Below are 22,432 nucleotides of genomic sequence, written 5' to 3'. Positions count from 1 at the left end.
GGTGTTGGTTTTTCCAGCCAACCTCTAAGTTGGTTATTCCTGCCAACCTAGAGTAAAGTGTTTGGTTATTCCGACCAAACGTCCTGCAGCCTGGATCCTTATCCTGGGCTTAGGAGGGGTGTTGATTTTTTCAGCCAACCTCTAAGTTGGTTATTCCTGCCAACCTAGAGTAAAGTGTTTGGTTTTTCCGGCCAAATGTCCTGCAGCCTGGATCCTTATCCTGGGCTTAAGAGAGGTGTTGGTTATTCTAGCCAACCTCTAAATTGGTTATTCTTGCCAACCTAGAGTAAAGTGTTTGGTTATTCCGACCAAACGTCCTGCAGCCTGGATCTTTATCTTGGGCTTAGGAGGGGTGTTGGTTATTCCAGCCAACTTTTTCAACACTGATCCTAATCTTAGCTGAAGAGAGTGCAAAGTTGGTTATTCCGGCCAACTATGCTTACAGTGTACCTAACTCACTAAAATAATCTTTTATAGAAGGAAACAACTATACTGAAAAGAAACTATTTGTTTTATTGAGAAAGAAAAAAAATTACAAATATTTGAATGAAAAGTTAAAAATAAAATAGTTTGAGATTGGCAGTGTTCCATGGCCTGGGAATGGCTTTGTCGTCCTCGTCCTCCCAGTGGTATGCCCCTTTACCAGCTAATCCAACCACTTTGTAAGGTCCTTCCTAATTGGGTCCTAACTTGCCATCTCCAGGTAGCAAGGTGTTGCCCATCACTTTGCGCAGTACCCAATCTCTGATTTTGAATTGTCTTGGATGTACTGTTTTGTTATACTTTCTGGACAACTCCTGTTGGTATGAAGTGATGTGAACTAGTGCTCTTTCTCTTCTTTCTTCTGCAAGGTCGAGCTCTAATGTGATGGCTTCTCCATTTAAGTCTGGATCAAAATTTTCGCTTCGAATGGTAGGGAGGCCAACTTCCAGTGGGATCACTGCTTCCATACCGTAGGCTAAGGAGAATGGTGTTTCTCCCGTTGATCGTCGATGTGTGATACGGTAAACCCATAAAACATGAGAAAGCTCCTCAGCTCATTTTCCTTTTGCTTTCTCTAACCTTTTCTTCAATCCGTCCAAGACAAACTTGTGTGATGCTTATGCCTGGCCATTTGCTTGGGGGTATGCCGGTGTAGAGTTGTAGAATTTTATCTTGTACTTCTCACAAAAGCCTCTAAAAATTTTGCCGTCGAACTGGGTGCCATTGTTTGATATCAACGCCTTGAGTATGCTAAACCGAGCGATGATATTCTGTCAGACGAACTTCTTTATATCTTTCTCCTTTATTGATGCTAGCGCTTCTGCTTCCACCTATTTTGTGAAGTAGTCTATTGCTACAAGGAAAAGCTTTCTGTTGCCGGGTGCTGTTGGAAGTGGTCCTACTATGTCCAAGCCCCACATTGCGAAGGGCCATGGGCTAGTTAAAGGTAGAAGCTCTCTAGCTGGCTGATAAATTTGGTGTGCGAATTTCTGACATTTCTCGCACTTCTTGACATACTTCTCCGAATCTGCTTGCATGTAAGGCCACCAGTATCCCTGCGAAATTGCTCTGTAAGCCAATGATCTCCCCCCTTGGTGGCTTCCGCATACGCCTTCGTGAATCTCGAACAGGAATGCTTCGACCTTGCTGGGATGGACGCACTTCAAGTAAGGTCCTGTGAAGGATTTCTTGTACAAGGCCATTGATGAGGAGAGCCAAAATCGTTGTGACTTGGCTCTAATCTTGTTGGCTTTCTTATTCTCTTCGGGCAAAGTGCCGTCTTTTAGGAACGTTATAATGGGATCCATCCATGAAGGGCCTAGTTCGGCGCAACATGCTTCTTCTACTTCAGGTTCTTCAATGCTTGGTCTGGGTAAGAAGTCGATCAGTAGTGGATGTGGGATGGATGTATCTGCCATTGAAGCAAAATCTGCTAGTTCATCCGCTCTGCTGTTTTCTTCTCTGCCAATCTGCTTTATCCGCACTACTTTAAACTTCATGATCTCTTTTCTGACTAACTCTTGATACTTAGCTATCCTTTCATTCTTTGCTCGTAGTCGCCTGAAATTTGGTTTACCATCAGCTGTGAGCCACTGTAAACCATTAGTTCGGTGGCCTTTATGTAGAGTGCTGATTTTAGTCCTGCCAGAAGCGCTTCATACTCCGCTTCGTTGTTTGATGCTGGGAAGCCAAGGTTGACTGCTTGTTCCACTACTAGGCCATCTGGTGAGATGAGGACTATGCCGAGTCCTGCTTCGTGCCTGTTGGATGCTCCATCCACAAAGAGTTTCCACATCTCTCCTACGAATAGCTTCCAGCAGGTAGAGGGATCGGATGATGCCTTGGGGTCCTGAGTGTTGCTGGTGTTTTCTTTAAAGTCCACACTTACTATTTGACCCTTGTTATCTGATTGTACCAAGTCTTTATTTGTTGATGAGTCGTTGTTTGGTGCAGCATGGTTTGTTTCTCCCTCCTTTTGTTCACACTGGTCTGTCCTGGGATATGGCTGGGTGTCCTGTATTAGGGGTTGCACTATTTCGGCGCCACTTTCCATCCCTATTTCGGATGTACCCGTTAAGTCAACTGGGCAGACGTGATGACTTCCTGGGGTGAATTCTGCGACAAAGTCTGCCAAAGCTTGGGCTTTTATCGCAGTTCTGGGTTGAAACTTGACGTCAAACTGTCCCAACTCTACTGCCCACTTCAAGATTCGCCCCAGAAAAGTTCGCCCTCTCAAACAAGGCTTTTAATGGAAAAGCTGTGAGGACGATTATGGTGTGCGCGTGAAAGTAGTGCGACAACTTCCTTGAGGCCATCATCAAGGCTAATGCCAGTTTTTTCAATGGTAAGTACCTGGTTTCTGCTCCCAGTAATGTCTTGCTGACATAAAAGATGGGCAGATGTTGAATTCCTTTTGCTCGGACCAACACTGCGCTAATTGCGTGCTGTGAGACTGCCAGATACAAAATAGTTCTTCTCTAGGTATTGGGGTCACTAGCAGCGGTGGAGAAGACATGTATTCTTTCAAACTTTCTAGGGCGTGGTCGCATTCTTCATCCCACTCAAACTTGGCCTTTAATGCTTGAAAAAATGGTCGACATCTGTCTGACGACCGGTTTATGAACTGTTTTAGCACGGCTGCCATACCGGTGAGATATTGTACTTCTTTTACTGAGTTGGGTCTCTCTAGTTCCTGAATTGCTTTGATTTAAGAGGGGTTTGCTTCTATACCTCGGTTGGTCACCAGGAAGCCTAGGAATTTGCCTGATCCTACGCCGAACGCACACTTAGATGCATTAAAGTGCAACTTGTGCTTCTTGAGGATCTGAAACATCTCACCTAGGTCCCTGAGATGGTTATTCTCATCCTTGCTCTTGACCACCATGTCATCGATGTAAGCCTCCATTGTTCTGCCCAACAATGGCTCAAACATCTTGGTTATCATCCGTTGGAATGTTGCCCCTGCGTTCTTAAGGCCAAAGGGTATGACCTTGTAACAATACAGTCCTCTTGGTGTCGTAAATGATGTGACCTCCTGGTCTGGCTCATACATAGCGATCTGATGGTAACCTCTGTACGCATCAAGAAAGCTAAGACGGTTGTGTCCTGCCGTCAGATCTACCAGTTGGTCTGTCCGTGGTAGAGGAAAGTTGTCCTTTGGACATGCCTTATTGACTGTTTTGTAGTCCACACAGACACGCCATTTTCCATTCTTCTTTGGCAACACTACTGTGTTGGATATCCACTTGGGATAGTGCACTTCTCTGATAGCTCCTGCTTCTAGAAGGTTTCCCATTTCTTTCGCCACTATCTCGGCGTGATGGAGTGCTGATCTGCGAGTGCGCTGTATGATTGGTCTTGCAGTTCCATGACCTTTATTCTCTCGGCGCTGGACATAGATGAGCCAAGCAAAAAGAACTTTTTCGGGTCTTTTTCATCTATTCTTACCTGTACCAAGTCTTCCACTGCCTTCTGTTCACCGGCTTTGCCAACATCAGCAAATAATTCATTGCTCTCAGGTTCTTCCACCATCTGAACGAACCCTTTGGCAGCTCAGCTGCCATTTACTGTGACGAAGCATTGTTTAGATATAATTTGGTCTCCATAGACCTTTTCAATTACTCCAGCTTCGTTGGGGAACCGCATTACTTGATGGTAGGTTGACGCTACCGATCGCATGGCGTGCAGCCATGTCCTCCCCAAGATTATGTTGTAAGTGGAAGGGACTTTCAATACCCAGAATTTCACTTGTTTCATCATGCTTCCTGCTCTGACTGGGAGGATAATCTTGCCAACTGACAACTCTGGCATTGAGTTGAATCCGATCAGGGGAGATACGGCAGGTGCCAAGTCTTTGTCCTCCAGTTTCAATTGTTTGAAAGTTTCGTAGTACATTATCTCACATGAGCTCCCTTGGTCAATCAAAATTCGCTTGACGTCGTAATCCTTGATGTGGAGAGTGACGACCAGTGCATCATTGTGAGGGCAATATATCCTTGCCAAGTCTCTGTCTAAAAAAGACATGACGTTCGTGGCCTCTGTTTTCCTTTTTTTAGTGGTGGGCTGCGCACTTAATTCCTCCCTTAACTGCTTAACCTTCTTTATCATTCCCCTGAGCTCACATACTCGCTCAGGTTCGAATACCCCATGTATTACGTTTATCACGCTTTGAGGTGAGGCGTCGATCGGCGTTCCGTCTAGGCGATCGTGGTTTTGGGAGGCTGGCTGCGTCCCTCCCTCGATGTACTTGTCCAGATGCCCAGCTGCTACTAACTCCTCCAGATGTTGCCTCAACGGCGTGCAATTTTTAGTGCGGTGCCCCTTTTCCTTATGGAAGGTGCACCGAGATCTTTCGTCGTAGTCCTTTTGCGCTTCTCCTAGCTTAGCTGGCCATCTGACGAAAGGTTCATCGCGTATCTCACTGAGAATTCGATAGATCGGTTTTTTGAATACCGTGGTAATGGTAGTGTGGACTCTCAACCATCTTTTATCCTGGTCTTCTCCGTTGTCTCGCCTGCCTCGCCCGTTCTTGCTTGGACGTTCTACCGCGTTGAATTTTGCCAAAGTCTTTTTATCTGGTATTGCGGCTGTACCAGACTTTGTTTTAGCACGGGCGCTATCCTCCTCCACCCGAATGTGCTGGTGTACCCTCTTCATTAAGGCTTCTATTGTGAGGGGTGGCGTCATGGTGATTGAGTCCCTCAACCTGTTTCCGACTGGAAGACCTCTTTTGTACTGCGCGATGGTGAGATTTGTGGGGCAATCTCCTATTTGGTTAAAGGTCTCCCAATAACGACTATTGTAGGATCTCAACGTCTCATTGTCGCCCATGTCAATGGAGAGTAGCTGATCGATCTCTACTGGCGTCTTAGTGTTCGTTTTGAACCTTGTCACGAACGCCTCTGTTAACTGCGCCCAGGAGGCTATGCTGCCTTCTGGTAGCCTTTCGAACCAGGTTAAACCTAGGTCGCCAAGGCTGGATGGGAATAGGATGCACATCAAAGCCTCGTTCCGCCGGTATACTGCCATGACCTGACGAAAGTGGCTTAGGTGCATGTAAGGGTCTGTCTTCCTCTCGTACGTTGTAAACTTAGGCTGGATGAAGCTTGAAGGTAGTGGTGCGTTCTCAATTGTCGGAACGAATGGTGAGCTATGTAGCCTTGCCAATGCTTTATCTGTTGGTTCGTAGGCAAGGTGCGGTATTGGCATTCCTACCTCGACACTTCCATGCGTCCGAGGAGCCAACCGCTGAAGGACTGAAACTCTGTGTGGATCGCGTGCCCTGGCATCCTCCTTCCGTCGTGCCCTTTCTTTAAGCACAGTTCGTAAGTCGGACGATCTAGGCAACTCCGTTTGCCTGGATGATGTCTGGTGCGTATGTGAGGGCCGATAGGTGTTTCTCTCGGTGTAAGACCTCAATGATCTCGTTCTGTTAGACCTGGAGTAACGAGTTCTGGAAGTCCTTGATTGAGTATCGCCTGTTCTGAGGCTCTTACTCTTTACTTGCAATGGCGTGGTATGCCTACCACGATCTTCTGAGTGGCGAGGAGGCCTATTGCTTTTGCGCTCCACTCCTGTCGCCACCCCCTTCCCTTTTATCTGGCGTTTCATCAATTCCATGTCCGCCGCCATCTTCCTGATTAACTCATTATGCTCCTTTCCCCGATCCTCCAAAACTTGAGGGTCGATCCTCCGCCTCTGTCTATCAGAACTTGATGAGCAACGGGAGCTATTACCCCGCCTTCCTCTTGCATCTCTCTGGGGATTCTGTCGCTGGGGCTCCAGATCTGCCATGGGAGGGATGGAAGGCAAACCTTCGCGCCTCCCACCTCCCTCTGGGGTTTGTCCGTCAATGGCGGACTGCGGCAAATCTTCATTGTGCGCCATTGCGTCTAATCTAGCGAGGAAAACTTTGATCAAGAGGTTTTGTTCTTTCTGTGATTCCCACAGACGACGCCAATTGTACGAGTAAGAAATAATCTTCTCGTATAATCTTATTGATCAAATCCGTGCTCCTCCAAACGTCGTCGCTTTACTCCTTGAAAACACAAACGTGAGCTAGCCGGTGGATGTGTGTCGGATACCTCTCCGATGCCTAAGTCAGCAAAATAGACAAAAGCTCTGCGTATTCAAGAATCAAAGTTGTGTGTTACCTCTCCATAGATGATGTTGTGAGCTTTTATAGGTTCTGCGTGGCACAATCCAAGTAGGACTCTTACTCCTCCATGTAGAGTCCTCCTAGGAATCACCTTCCTGAAAGATAATGCTTATCCTTCAACACCCCCCTCACTGCTTAAACCAAGTGAGATGGTTCTACCACGGTTGGATGTCAATACGACCGAGATAACATGGCCATGCTAAAGCCACAGACTAGACCGAGCTCCCACTAGCTCGGTTCTTCCTTTCACTGCATATACTTCGGTTTGACATATTCCAACTGTGTTGTCTGAGACCAGACTGATCACACCGAGCTAACCAACAGCAAGGTTCTGAGAAAAACTCAACATACTTCGGCCCAGTATAGTATGACCGAGCTAACTGTCATCGTGCCAACCGTGGTGACCGAGCTAACCACCAAGGCTCTTCTGGACCGGACTAATTACAAGGCCCTTCTTACTCAGCCCTTCTTACTGTGGTCCACAGAATATCTCATTACCTAACTCGACCCAATTTATATATAAATTACCTTCTCAATTACATTGGTGGAATGAATCCCACCTTTAATACAAATATATATACCTTTAAGCCTCTGTTTGGCAAGTTAGTTTTCAGGCTTTTTTGGCTATTTTAGCCACAAAAAACAAAATAGGCTATTTTAGCCATAACAAACAAAACATCACATCCAACCCATAATCATTACATTCTTCTCTCACAAAAAAAATCAAAAAAGCCAAAAAGTCAAAAAGCCCTTTCCAAACCAAGCTTTTTAGCCCAGGTTAAAATAGCCAAAAAAGTCAAAAAGTTAAAAAACCAACCCACTTCCCAAACCAAGCCTAAGTTGATTCTGCCTTGAGGGACCGTGATGTGTTTTCTTAGCACTCTTTTGTTACGGCTTAGTAGCCAAAAAAAGTTACTTTTTACACTTGGGTTAGCGTGTTATTGCAATTGCTGGTTGGAATCTTGGAAGCATCCAGGTTTAAAATCCTAGATCTATACTTCAAGTCCTGCTTGTGCAAATGCTAATTAGCTGTCTAGACGAGATATTAATCTTTCTTTGCTAACAGAAAGAGTTGTCTTATCCACCCAAAAAACGAGTCTTTTTTCTTCCGACAATGATACAGGTCACTAAAGCATCACCATTAATATTACCGCTAATAATGTGATAAGTTAAAAAAAAAAAAAAAAAAAAACTAAGACACAAAACACATGTGGCAGTAGGTGGGACCCATTGCCACATCCCTAGTGCAACCACTAATTAGTGGTCTGCATCATTTTTCTTTTTCTTTTATCCCAATTTTATGGGTATTGAATTTTTTCTTGGTCTAATCTCATTTTCTGATAAAGGTATCTCTTTATCATACCATAAATTACTTGGTATTGCTTTAAGAATACATCCCCAACATGCTTTTGAGGCATCTGTTTCTAAAATTAATTTATCACCTGTTTTAGGAAGATAAACATCTGGTAAAGTTTTAACATTTTCTTTAATTTGTTTAATTAAAACATCTTCTGCTATCCATTAAAAAATAACATTTTTTCTTAATTTGGTTAACCATGGAATTTCTATTTTTGAAAGATTTTTGATAAAATTTCGTCCATAATTTAAAATGCCTAATAAACTCTGTAATTGTGTTATATTTTCAAGAGTATCAGGAAAATCTCGTACTTTGAACAAAATATGTTCCTGTAATTTTAAACCTTTCTGGTCTAAAATTATTCCAAAAAATTCAATTGATTCTTTTTTTAGTTCAATCTTTTTTGGAGACAAAATAATTCCATGTTTTTGAAATTTTTCACAAAGTAATTTTAAATGTTTTTTTATGCTCTTCCTTGGTTTTAGAGAAGATAAGTATATCATCAATATAAACTACACAACAATCTTTAAGATCTTTAAAAATTGTGTCCATCCACCGTTGAAATACTTGTGGTGCTATATTTAATCCAAAGGGCATAATATTCCAGTGGTAATGTCCTCTAGGTGTACTGAAGGCTGTCAATTTTTTTGACTTTTCAGTCAATTGAATTTGCCAAAATTCACTTTTACAATCAAATTTGCTAAAGATTTTTGATCATTTGGTTAAGTTAATCAAAACATCTTTTCGTGGAATAAAATATCCATCAAATTCTAAATTTTCATTTAGCCGTTTATAGTTGACTACCATTCGGGCTTTTCCTCTTTTAATTTCAGTATGGTTTCTTACCATAAAAGCTGGGCTAGAGTGAGAGCTTTTAGTTTCTTTAATTAACTTATTATCTAAAAGCTCCTGGAGTTGAATATCAAATTCATCTATATCTTGTCTAGTATAGATCATTGGTCTTACTCTAATGATAACATTAGGGTCTTTCAATTTTAAACTACAATAACGTGGACTACGTTGCCATAGTTTTAATGGATGTTCACTAAAATTTTCTTCTAAAATTTTATAAATCCAATGTGATTCATCAATAGTTTTGATGATGGGAGTTAAATCACCACGCGGCACGGGCGCAAACTCTTTATCACAAATGTATTTATGTTGTTCTAATAAGGGAATATGAATTAAGACATTGTTTATGCGTAATGAAATAGCTTTTTCCTGTATTTGCATTGGAAGGTATTTATATATAAAATTATTGCCAAGAAGGAAATCTCCATGCACGGAAAACATAAAATTTTTGGTATAATGAATTTGCTATCATTTAACCAAATAGCTATATTTTTAGCATTGAATTGTATAGAAGTATGGTTGCCATCTATTCCAGTAACCAAAATTGGATGTTTCATTAATGTCCATTTTTCCTTTAGTATGGCATTCCATTTACATGAGTTAACTGTAACTCCTGTGTCTATGAGAACACTGAGGCTATAGGGTTTGTAACCTGCAAAATTAAATGTTCCCAATACATATGTATATCTTCTTTTTCCTTGGCTAGGAGAAAAAATAATATCATCATTTTTTGTTTGAAAATGATACATATATGCGGACTTAATATGTTCAAGTTTTCTTGTTCCTGGAAAAATAGGAATCTGAACATTATTTGAAGTAATAGATTCTCGATTAGAATTATTACTTGATTCTTCAATGCTTAACTTTGAAAACGATTTGTTAGGAAAATCTTTTTCAAATACAGAAGTTGATCTTTTAATTTTTGGAACTGTATTTTCAATGTATAAATTTTTTTCTCATGCCTGCATTTGTAATTGTGCAGGTTTTTTTGTTTTAGAAGATTTTCCTTGTCCCACTAGGTTTTGGATTAACCATTGTCGAGGGACTTCTAAATCGTTCCAATTCATTAGACGAGTTTGTATTACCGTGTCAAATGGTCTTAGTTCAAAGATTTCAACGATTTTATTATCGTTTGATCTTGTTTTTGTTTCAAGAAATTTGGTTAATTCATGAATTGTTTTCCAACGAATAGCCAAATCATGAGAATTTGATTTCATTCCTAATCCTTGTGTTTTAATTCTTATTCTGACTGTATCTTCAAGATTAGGATCTTTTATGGAAATAAAGAAATTTGGTCTAACATTAAACTAAACTACTCCATTAGCCAAATTAGACTGAATTCCTCCAATGATTGCTTTCATTGGGTCTGAAAATCTTTTGTCAAAAATTACTGCCAAAATAGGAGTATTTATCCCTTGGCGAAATAAGGTTGTTATGGTTACTTGAATTAATCCAATATGAATATATTGAATTTCAGGATATTTCTTTTTCCATCTTGCAACATTTTTCTTATCAAAAAAAGGAATATCAATATTTCCTTCTTCTGATCATTTTGCTTGAGTGTTACCACTGTATTGTTCAAACACTCTTGCTGAAAAGAAGTTAAATTTTGAAAGTTTGTAAATTTCTGGAACAACAACTTCTTACATTTTTTTAAATTTTGCTAATTCTTCGTCGGTAAAAGTTTTTTCTTCTCCGATTACATCTCCAAGTCGAATTGCCTGTAATTCTTCTTGAGATATACTATTTGCTTCTTGAGATATTTCTCGACTCTTAGTAGTCATCATGAAGATTAGTTCTTTATCTGAACTTTCTTCATCACTAGAAATTTCATATAAGATTTCTTCTTCATCAGAAATTTCTTTTCCATATATTATTCCAAAATCTTGTTCTTCAAGGACTTTGATCATTTTCTTTGCACTTTTTTCCCTTTTTGGGCATTCGGGTGCATAGTGACCTTCTTCGTTACAAATGTAACATTTACAAGTTTTCTTTTTTGAAACACTTGTTGGTTTTTTTTTTCAAATATACTTTTTATTTTTTGAAAAAGTTTTGTTCTTTTTCCAAGGTTTCCATTTATATTTTCTACGTTTTTTGGAAAATCCTTTTCTTTTAGGAAATGTATTACAACCAATTTTCTAATTTTCTTTTAAAATTTCATCACAACATTTTTGACCATACGGTGAGTTAGAAATTTGATTTTTTATTTGTTTTTTTGCCTTTGCTTCTAGACATCGATCTGTTATCAGCCTTAGAACATAATTAATGCGAAAACCAAGATTATCATATTCTTCCTTCCCCATTTTTTTGAGAAAATCAAGATATATTTTAATACATAACTCATTCCATGGATTAGGGAGTTTATGAAAAAATTGATCTAACCAGGGTTGATTTGCTGATGGATCAATAAAATAATAATATTTTTTAAAAATTTCACGATATATTTATGATGATGGTGGCCTCGTTTGAGAATAGACATTTTTAATAATTTTTTAATTTTTTAGTTAAAATATGATGTAAAAAAAATTATGTTTTAGATAATTTTTTAACTTTTTACGAAAAGATGTGCAAAAAGTAGAGAAAAAATAGAATCTTTAACTTTTTAATATAAGTTGTTGACTTTTTGATTTTTTTATTAATTTTTGGGCAAATTACCTATACCTCCCTCGAGATTTAGCTAAATTACAGATACCTCCTGAAGTTTCGAAAATTACAGATACCCCCCTAAAGTTTATATTTTCACAACAAATTACCCCTTGAGGTTTATATTTTCATAACAATTTGCCCCTTGCGGTTTATATTTTCATAATAATTTGCCCCTTAATTTATTATGCAAATAGTACTTTCAGGGAGTATCTGTAATTTTTCAAATTTTAGATAATATTTATAATTTTATTAAATCTCGAAGGGTATATGTAATTTGCCCTTAATTTTTTGACTAAAAAATTCATATGTCAAATGAGACCAGAGATAGATATCGAGGTGGTTACCATTCAAGCTTTATGGTTGGCACTGTCTGTAGCTATTACAGTAAAGAGACCCACCACCAAGAATTTATTGCAATGGGACGACCCATGTCTACATTATATAGTCTGGATATTTCCCCACTGCGTATGTATAACCGTACCATGTTTGCCATTTGCTACATGTATCTGTGAGCCAGCTCATCAGCCACTACTGAAATAAAAGAAAAATGACTTCCCAAGGTGGTTTGAAAAGTGAATTTTTTAGTAATTTTTTTTGATTAAAATATAATTTGAAAAAAATTGAAAAGTATTTGTAAATGATTTTTTGGTTTATTTTTTATTTATAGAAAAACCTATAAAAAGTATAGAGAATGAAAAAAAAAATCTAAAATTACGTTTGATAGAGATTTTTAACTATGATTTGAGAGTATGAGTTGTATTTTAAGTTTATGAGTTTTGGAATTATAATTTGAGTGTGAAAAATTTGTTTGGTAAAAGAGTTTTAAAAAGAGTTTTGAATTGAGTGGAGAATTTTTGATGTGACATATGATATTTGATACAAAAATTTACAATTTATAACTAAACATACAACTCAAAATTCTATTAAAACACAATTTTTTTTAAAAATTTGGAAAATATTTTTTTCGGATACATAAAAATTAACATATGTCAACTGTAAAAAAAAAAAAAATACTATTCCGATTAACCTGCCAGACGATTGGTGGGGTGTCTTGTGGGACGACCGATTAGTCTACATTTTTCGCTTTCGACCGCGTGTTTAAAAAATGAGCATGAAATTAAGTTTTGAAATTCATAAACAAACGCCATGTTCAAATTAATTCCAGAGCTGTACCGAACACAATCTAATTTTTTTATATGGCTAAGTTAATCTATTGTTAAACAAGGCTTAATCGTCTTTTAAAAGGAATTGTGTGCGGGCTATCTTGGTTCTTTTTGATAATCGAATATATTTATGTATTAAGCTTATGTGTAGAGTAGCAGTTAAAAAAAAAAATGATTTTATAATTATAATTATATGATTTTATTAATTTTTTTAATAAAATATAGTCAACTTTTTATAAAATAAATATAATTAAATTGTGCGGATATTATCAGATCAATTTGATTGTATTTATAACTTTTTTTGGGGGGGGGGGGGGGGGGGGGGGGTTTAGCTGAACAGATTGAATAATTGGAGTGGGGTTTATGATAGACATACAAGTCTATACTGGAGATGAGCCAAACCTTGAAAAAGGGATCAAGATTTTCTCTAAAAAATTCATTGTTTTGTCATGATGTGAGAGTTTTACAAAAATTATTTATTTCAAAAAGGAAAATGATATGTATATATAATTTTTTTCAGATATGATTTAAGATAAATAATGATATGTTAATGTTATTTTTATAATTATGAATTAAATAATCTGTATTCGTGGAGGGAGAGTTTCAATGAATTAAATTTGTAAAATTTCTCCAACTAATAGTTTGTACTTTTAGTCCTCAAAAAATAAATATATATATATATAGTTTGTACTTTTGATTACAGCTTAATTAGGGATAACTAGTTAATAGGATGATATGATTAGATATAATATTTCATTATGGTTGTGGTTAAAAAATATTCCTTAGGTTGACACCTTGTTCAAAAGTTAACAAACATCTCCATGTGATACTTTCACAATGCATGCTCTTTTATTTAAAAAAAATTTACTTTCCATTCTTTATTAAAACTAAATTTTCATTTTAAAGCTTTTATAAGATTATGCTTTTTTAAGAAGAATCACTGTCATTTCTCGAAAAGTGTATCCACTTTTTTAATGAGTATTTTGAGTAAATTATTCCCATTAATTTAACATAATTATATTGATATCTTTTAATAAACACAAAATATTATTGAAATTAAATAATTTCTTATTTGTCTATTTCAATTTTTTTTATACACATGTCATTAAAATATGAGATTATAATTACTTGATTAAATTTTTTTTAAATAAATAATTTATATATACAAGTAAACAAAATAAATTATTTAAATTATCAAAATGAAATATGAATTTCACAATGTTAAACAACACCGCACCTCCAATAATTGCACGGAAGTTGGTCCCTTTTTCAAAATAACCTCATTAGAAAAGATATTTGACTGTTTTTTGAATAATATTTCACGCCATTTATCCCATGATATTTGCCATGTTATTTTCGGAGGAAAAATTGCTTGAGGTACAACAATTACTGTTATGCTTAAATTGTTTAAAGTGTTTTTTGATAATTTAAAATGTTCATATTGTAGGATTTGTCGAGTATATCATCCATATAAAAAATTAAATTGATTAGATATCAATAGCCCTATAACCAAAGCATATTTGTTTCTATAAAAATTAACGGTTAACATAACTTTCATAAATTTTTAAAAACAATTAGGACCTAATCATGGGATTATGAATATCCGATTAATTTAATTTTTTACATGAATAATATTCATTTGGTTTGGTTTTGAGAAACAAATTTTGAAAAAATTTCTAAAATTTTGTTTGGTTTAGGGTTGGTTTGGGAACTGGGTTGACTTTTTTGGTTATTTTAGCCTGGGCTAAAAAGGGCTTTTTGGCTTTTTTGATTTTTTTTGTGAGAGAAGAGTGTAATGATTATGGGTTGAATGTGATGTTTTGTTTGCTGTGGCTAAAATAACCTATTTTGTCTTTTGTGGCTAAAATAGCCAAAAAAAACCCACAAAATCCCTTCCCAAACGGTTTGAAATTTTTTTTTTCTAAAATCACTTTCTACCTCATACACATCAACCAATCACTTTTTTTCTATTCTCTCTCTTTTTCAATCACTTTTGCTCTCATACACATCTATATAATTACAACAAAATATCAAATCATCCCAAACTTCTATACTCCAAAACTATTTTCAAAATATACAACCAAACAACCAAAAAAAATTCTAAAATCTTTCTCCAAATTTTTTTTTAAAAATTTATCTCCCAAAACCAAACCAAACCAAACCAAACAAGACCCATTGTGTCTTATTATTTTAACCAATAAAAATGACACAGTTAAACTTGTTCAAACAACACCAAATAATTTTCCTCTAAGTATTTGAGATCTTTCACTCTTACTTTTTTTTCCTCATCAAATTTGTTCAACTATTTAGATCAAAAGCTTAATTTGATATAGTTCACTCATCAAAATTTTTAAAAAACATCTAACATATCTTAGAGAACTCTTTTAATCAATTCAGGTGGCAAAAAAAATCTTCAATAATATTTTTTGATTAACAAATTTAAGTGAAACAATAAATAACAAAAAAAATTAATAAAAGATTTGATTCAAAATTTGATTTGATATAGATTTGATACATTAATTGAATTTTATTTTTACTAAATTTTTGATGGGAGAATTACCTCTCAGTGAAATAGAACTTTTTTTACACAAACATAAAGGGATACCCATCACAGAATAATTTATACTCCACATTTCTTTTATAATTTTTTTTTCTTTATTCGTAATTTTATTTTTGATTAGTGAACATTTCGACATTAAAAGTTGGACTCTCACATGTGCGTGGTAGGTATTTTAATTTGTACTAAATTCTTGATGGTAGAATTACCTTACAGTGAAATGGAGTATGTGTTTGGATAGATTTTTAAATTATAATTTCACCATCACATTTTAATATCATGTTTGAATACATCTTTAAATTATATTTTCACAACAAAAGCAAATTTTACAGAAAACTTTGTGATTGGCGGGGATTTTTTTTTTTTGAAATTTGGCTTGACCGGTCGTCCAGCTGGTTAATTGGAACATGGCAATTTTTTTTTTAAAACAATTGGCACTTGTTTTTCTATTTTATATTTTTAATAAAATAATATTTTTAAAATTTTTTAAAATTTTTTATGAGCTTTTAATAGATTTTTGAATTGTGTGTTTGGTTATAAGTTGTAAGTTTTTGTATCAGATATCATGTCGCATCAAAAAAATTTCACTCAATTCAAGACTCATTCACTAAACAAATTTTTCACATTCAAATCATAATTTCAAAACTCACAAACTCAAAGTACAATTGTATTCTCAAATTATATTTAAAAAACTCTACTAAATGCTATCAGAATTTTTTTTTTACACAAACATAGAGGGATATCCTATCACAGAATAATTTATACTCTACATATTTTTATAATTTTTTTCCCTGTTTATAATTTCATTTTTGATTAGTAAACATTTTGATGTTAAAAAGTTGGATAGCGTTTGGTTTATTTTTTAAAATTTAACGAGTGAAAATTTAGTATTATTAGAGTATGAATACGTGGTACTCCATAAAATTTTGATTGATAGAGAGAGGTAAGGACCCACGTTTTATGTTGCGAATGGAGGAACAACATAGAGGCTAAGTAATTGGTAATTGGCTTGGAGTATAGCCACGAGGTATTCCGAAATTATTAAATAATTTTCCAAATTTAACTCTATTTTGAATCATGATTTGGATGAAATATATTAACTAAACATATTTGTAAAATACAATTCAAAATTATCTTCAAAACTCTGTTGGAAATGGTGGAAAAAATTCTGGGTAAAACCAGAATTTTTCCTCAAGTTTGGTCTATTTTTTAGGTAGGCCCCGAGTGTCGATTTACTCGGGTCAAAGTGGTAACGCGTTCTATGCCGCGTTGTGATTCACGTGGTATATTTGGTTGATCAAAACCATTACCGAATGAATGGGAAATTGAAGCCAAAGTGTGCTCCATGGAAATGGAGTTTTGGTGGAAATTCCTTAAGGTTGTAAATTGGCTTGTCCCACATTGATTTGGTGGGAAGTTTTGAAAGGGTTTATAAGGCTTAGGGTGAGATACTTGGGGTGTGCCCCAAGGGGTACCCAAGTGTTTTAGAATGAGAGGTTATGGGCAAAATGGGCTAGACCCATTGGACCCAAAAATCACCACACGTGCGCCGCCGTCCGGTCAAGCGGGCTGAGCCTGGGCTTTTTATTTTTTATTAAAATAAAATCCAGAATTTAAATTAAATTGGTTTGGATTTTTTGTTCATCCAAACACGGCATTTGAATTTAATTTAATTTTTTATTAAAATAAAATCCAGAATTCAAATTAAATTGGTTTGGATTTTTTGTTCATCCAAACAGGGCTCTTCCCGTTTTCAAACAGAATTAAACTAATTTGGATTTATTGCTCATCCAAACAGAGCCCTTCCCGTTTTGCTATCTGTTTGAATTCAAAACCAACAGGTATCATACCTGTTCAATTCAAAACCAAGAGCCACATACCTGTTTAATTCAAAACCAAGAGTCACCTTCACATCTATAAATAGGACCACCCTCATTTGATGTTTTCCATTCAGAAATTTCGTATTTCACTTCTGCTATTTATATTCTTCATCTTGCTGCATTTTATTTCCGAAAAAAAGAGTGTAAACACTTAGTGTGTTCGTAAGGCAAACAATTAGTAGTGCTGCTATTGTTTGTGGTAGATCATTTCATCCTGGGAGATAGACGTCCGAATTCTGAAAGCACCGTGGAGAGAACGAATCAGTCTTAAGGACACAGTGTTAAATACTGGACTTGATCAGAAAAGTTATTCAAATAAATTAACCAAGTAAGTTGTTTAATTTTATTCTGTCTTTATTTGTTTTTAATCAGATTTTAATTTTGTTTTTGTAACAAAATAAAATCTGTAGTTTTATTTATTTATTTTTTATTTCGAGTTTGATTTTTATAATCAAACAAATTCTCTCATTTTCTCTATTTCTTTTATTCATGTTGTTGTTATGTACACAACAGAATTTAATCTTTTTAAATACAGTGAAGATTGTCCAACAATCTTAAGACAGATTCCTTTTTGGGTATCTTCATTGTATTTAATTTTCTGTGTTTTCAAATTAATATTCTGGTTGGAAAAACAAATAGTGATTTATGCTATTTGACAGATAGTAGTAATATACTGTCTCTTTTCTTTGACAACAACTAGTAGTACGATACTGGTGTCATTAACAATTCAGAATATTATTTGGTATTACAGAAAATTCTTGTTATATTTTATTTTTCTAGTTTTAGTAACAAGGAAAATAAATTTATTTTGTTATTATAATTATTTTCTGGTTTTAGTAACTAGAAAATTAATTTGTGTTTTAATATTTTCTGATTTTTGTAATCAGAGATTATGGCTACTACAACTGAAACTGCATCTGGCAGTGGTACTCCTATTGTTACACCTACATCGGTCCCTATCCAGAACCATGTTCATGTACCAATCAATCATGGAGAAAAACGGGAAAAATTTAACGGTACCGAGTTTAAGAGATGGCAGCAGAAGATGCTGTTCTATCTTACAACTCTTAATTTGGCCCGGTTTCTCCATGAAGAGGCTCCAGCACTTAAAGAGGGTGAAAGTGAACGGCAAGTTGTTGCCACTGTAGATGCTTGGAAACATTCAGATTTCCTGTGCAGAAACTACATCCTAAATGGCCTTGACAATATGCTGTATAATGTATACAGTCCTCTGAAAACAGCAAAAGAATTGTGGGATTCTTTGGAGAAGAAATACAAGACAGAAGATGCCGGCACGAAGAAATTTGTCGTCGGTAAATTTCTGGACTTTGTTATGGTAGACTACCAAACGGTAATATCTCAAGTTCAAAGTTTTCAAATAATTTTGCATGATATTCATTCAGAAGGTATGTCTCTTAGCGAGTCATTCCAAGTCGCTGCTTTAGTGGAAAAGTTACCACCGGCTTGGAAAGATTTCAAAAATTATTTAAAACATAAACGCAAAGAGATGACTATGGATGAATTGATTGTAAGATTAAGAATTGAAGAAGATAACCGAAAGGCTGAAAAGAGGAATGGGAAAAATCCCATTGAGTCCAAGGCAAATGTGGTTGAACAAGTTCATAAACCACATAACAAAAAGAGAAAGTTTACTGGAGATGGTCCTAAACAAGACGATAGTAGCAAGAAGTTCAAAGAAAAATGCTATAACTGTGGCAAAACTGGACATCGAGCTTCTGACTGCCGTCGCCCTAAGAAGAATCATGGAAGTACAAGTAAGAAGACCACCAATCAGGCCAATGTAACAGAATTGGATTACATCTCTGACAGAGTGAATGACATCAACCTCTCTGCTGTGGTGTCTGAGGCTAACTTGGTTTGAAATCCCAAAGAGTGGTGGGTTGACACTGGAGCAACTCGTCACATATGTGCGGACAAGAAGATGTTCACTACTTACAATGAGGCAGCAAATGGTGAACAACTTTTCATGGGAAATTCTTCTACTTCTACTGTGGCTGGACAAGGGAAAGTGATCTTGAAGATGACATCAGGGAAAGAACTGACCCTCAACAACGTACTGCATGTACCTGACATCCGGAAGAATTTAGTTTCTGGGTCTTTGTTAAGTAAAAATGGTTTTAGGCTTGTATTTGAGTCTGATAAATTTGTATTAACAAAGAGTGGTATGCATGTTGGTAAGGGATACATGAGTGATGGTCTCTTTAAGTTGAATGTAATGAGAGTTGTACCGAAAGTTGCTATGAATAAGAATAACACATCTTTTGTTTATATTCTTGAGTCAAATTTATGGCATGGTAGATTAGGACATGTGAATTTTGATGCTTTGCGTAGATTAATTGGTTTAGATTATATACCAAAGTTTGAAATTAATCCTAATCATAAATGTGAAATTTGTGTAGAAGCGAAACTAACTAAGGCTCCATTTAAATCGGTTGAAAGAAAAACCGAACCTCTAGAATTAATTCATACTGATGTATGTGATTTAAAATTTATTCAAACTAGAGGAGGCAAAAAGTATTTCATAACATTTATCGATGATTGCACAAGATATTGTTATGTTTATTTACTTAGAAGTAAAGATGAAGCCTTAGAAATGTTTAAACTCTACAAAACAGAAGTTGAAAATCAACTTGGTAAAACCATTAAAATGGTTAGAAATGATAGGGGTGGTGAATATGATGCACCATTAAATGAATTTTGTGCACAACATGGTATTATTCACCAAACTACAGCCCCTTATTCTCCACAGCAAAATGGAATTGCTGAAAGGAAGAATAGAACCCTAAAAGAAATGATGAATGCCATGTTACTAAGTTCAGGTTTACCACAGAACTTGTGGGGGGAAGCAATATTGTCTGCTAATTATGTTCTTAATAGAATACCTCACAAGAAAACCAAAAGCATTCCTTATGAATTGTGGAAAGGTCGACCACCTTCCTACAAATACTTAAAAGTGTGGGGGTGTTTGGCAAAAGTAGAAGTACCTGTTCCTAAAAAGACTAAGATTGGACCAAAACCAGTAGATTGTGTGTTTATTGGTTATGCTCAGAATAGTAGTGCATATCGGTTTCTGACTTATAAATCAGAAATACCTGATATAAATGTGAACACTATTATAGAGTCAAGGAATGCTGTGTTTTTTGAACATGTCTTTCCTTACAAAAAAGGACAGGAATTAAGTTCACAGAAAAGAACTTATGATTGTACACAAAGTCAAGAGACTAATGACAATCAAACACAAGAGACTAATAATAGTCTTGACCAACAGGATTTAACTAATGATGAACCTAGATGAAGTAAGAGAGCGAGAACATCAAAATCCTTTGGTCCAGATTTTCTGACATACTTGTTAGAAAATGAACCTCAAAGCTTTAATGCAGCAATGACAGGTCTTGAAGCACCTTTGTGGAAAGAGGCTGTTAATAATGAAATTGAATCCATTATACAAAATCATACTTGGGAATTGGTGGATCTTCCACCAGGTTCTAAACCTCTTGGATATAAATGGATATTCAAGAGAAAAATGAAAGCAGATGGTTCAATTGATAAGTATAAAGCAAGACTTGTTGTTAAAGGTTACAGACAAAAGGAAGGTCTGGACTATTTTGACACATATTCCCCTGTGACAAGAATAACATCCATTCGCATGCTTATTTCTATAGCAGCGTTGTTTAATTTAGAAATACATCAAATGGATGTTAAGACAACTTTCTTAAACGGTGATCTAAATGAAGAGATCTATATGGAACAACCCGAAGGGTTTGTAGTATCAGGGCAAGAAAAGAAAGTTTGTCGACTTGTAAAATCCCTTTATGGATTAAAACAAGCACCTAAGCAATGGCATGAAAAATTTGATCATGCAATGCTTACTAATGGGTTTAAGATAAACGAATGTGACAAATGCGTCTATGTTAAAAACACTGACCAAGGATATGTCATAGTTTGTCTTTATGTGGATGACATGCTTATCATTGGAAGCAGTCAAAACATGATCAAATCAACTAAGCAGATGCTTAACAAAAGATTTGATATGAAAGATATGGGGGTCGCAGATGTTATATTAGGAATGAAAATTACTAAAACATCTGACGGATATGCATTATCTCAATCTTATTATATTGAGAAAATTCTTGATAAATTTATCAAGGATGATTTGAATTTAGCTAGAACACCTGTAGACATCAGTCTTTATTTATCGAAAAATAAAGGTGATGCAGTGTCTCAGTTAAAATACTTCCAAATCATTGGAAGCCTAATGTACCTAATGAATTGTACTCGTCCTGATATAGCTTATGCTATTAGTAAATTGAGTAGGTACACTAGTAACCCTGGAGAAGACCATTAGAAAGCAATCATTCGAGTTCTTAGATATCTAAGATTTACTCGTGATCATGGTTTGAACTTTACTCGATATCCAGCAGTACTCGAAGGTTATTGTGATGCCAATTGGATATCGGATATTAAAGATTCAAAATCCACTAGTGGATATGTCTTTACTCTAGGAGGCGCTGCTGTTTCTTGGAAGTCCACGAAACAAACTTGCATCGCACGATCCACAATGGAATCCCGAGTTCATTGCTTTAGACAAAGCAGGTGAAGAAGCAGAATGGCTTCGTCACTTCTTAGAAGACATTCCAATGTGGCTAAAACTTGTGCCAGCTATTTGCATTCATTGTGATAGTCAATCTGCAATAGGTAGGGCACAGAATCACATGTATAATGGTAAGTCACGACATATACGTCGTCGACATAATACCGTAAGGCAATTATTGTCAAACGGAATAATCTCAATAGATTATATAAAATCTAAAGAGAATATTGCGGATCCGTTAACAAAAGGTTTGACAAAAGAGCTAGTGTATAGTTCATCGAAGGGGATGAGATTAAAGCCTATTACATAAGAGTCGTCATAATGGTAACCCTACTTATATGACTGGAGATCCCAAGAACTAAGTTCAAAGGGACAACTAAGTTATGTATGGCTCGCCAGAAATCACTAAGGGATTAAAATTCCTACCCATTCCTATGGTGAGAGTGATATCTGCAACATATGTTGTCTGCAGGGGTATAAGGATAAGCTTTGCTTTTAATGATTACTTATATCTTGATTAAGACATAAAATCAAGATGAGTATAAGAAGATACTCACAATAAGAATCACCTATATGAGTGTTGAACTGGGACCGGTTCTATGAAAATGAAGAGGCTAAATTCTTTAGAAACACTTATGAAAACCAGGTGCGTTCAAGGCCAAAATGAACACAATAGTGAGAACCATGATGTGTTAGAAGATATTTTGTGTGAAATCTATTGTCTT

The sequence above is a fragment of the Camellia sinensis genome, chromosome 11 (genome assembly GCF_055761805.1).
Source record: "Camellia sinensis isolate YWXY chromosome 11, ASM5576180v1, whole genome shotgun sequence".
NCBI lineage: Eukaryota > Viridiplantae > Streptophyta > Magnoliopsida > Ericales > Theaceae > Camellia > Camellia sinensis.
Note: the sequence above shows the minus strand (reverse complement) of the source record.